This window comes from Penaeus monodon, chromosome 24 (genome assembly GCF_015228065.2).
Source record: "Penaeus monodon isolate SGIC_2016 chromosome 24, NSTDA_Pmon_1, whole genome shotgun sequence".
NCBI lineage: Eukaryota > Metazoa > Arthropoda > Malacostraca > Decapoda > Penaeidae > Penaeus > Penaeus monodon.
The window spans coordinates 5,343,070-5,343,303 of NC_051409.1; positions in this window are offsets into that span (position 1 = coordinate 5,343,070).

The window sequence follows — 234 nt, forward strand, 5'->3', positions numbered from 1 at the left end:
TTCGTACCGGTTCTCTCATCACGGCCATGCTCCAGCGATTGCAAGATTAGCAAATGTTGCAGCCATTACCTGTTTTCTTGATCCCCCCCGAGTCCTTTATTTTTCCTCCCGAGCCATTACGCCAACACGCTAACGTCGCACGCAAGGTCGATATTGCAATATGGATCACGTGCATTGTTGAGCCTTGTTGTATAAGCATGCGTCCTCGATATATGAAAAAAGAAAAAAAAAGAA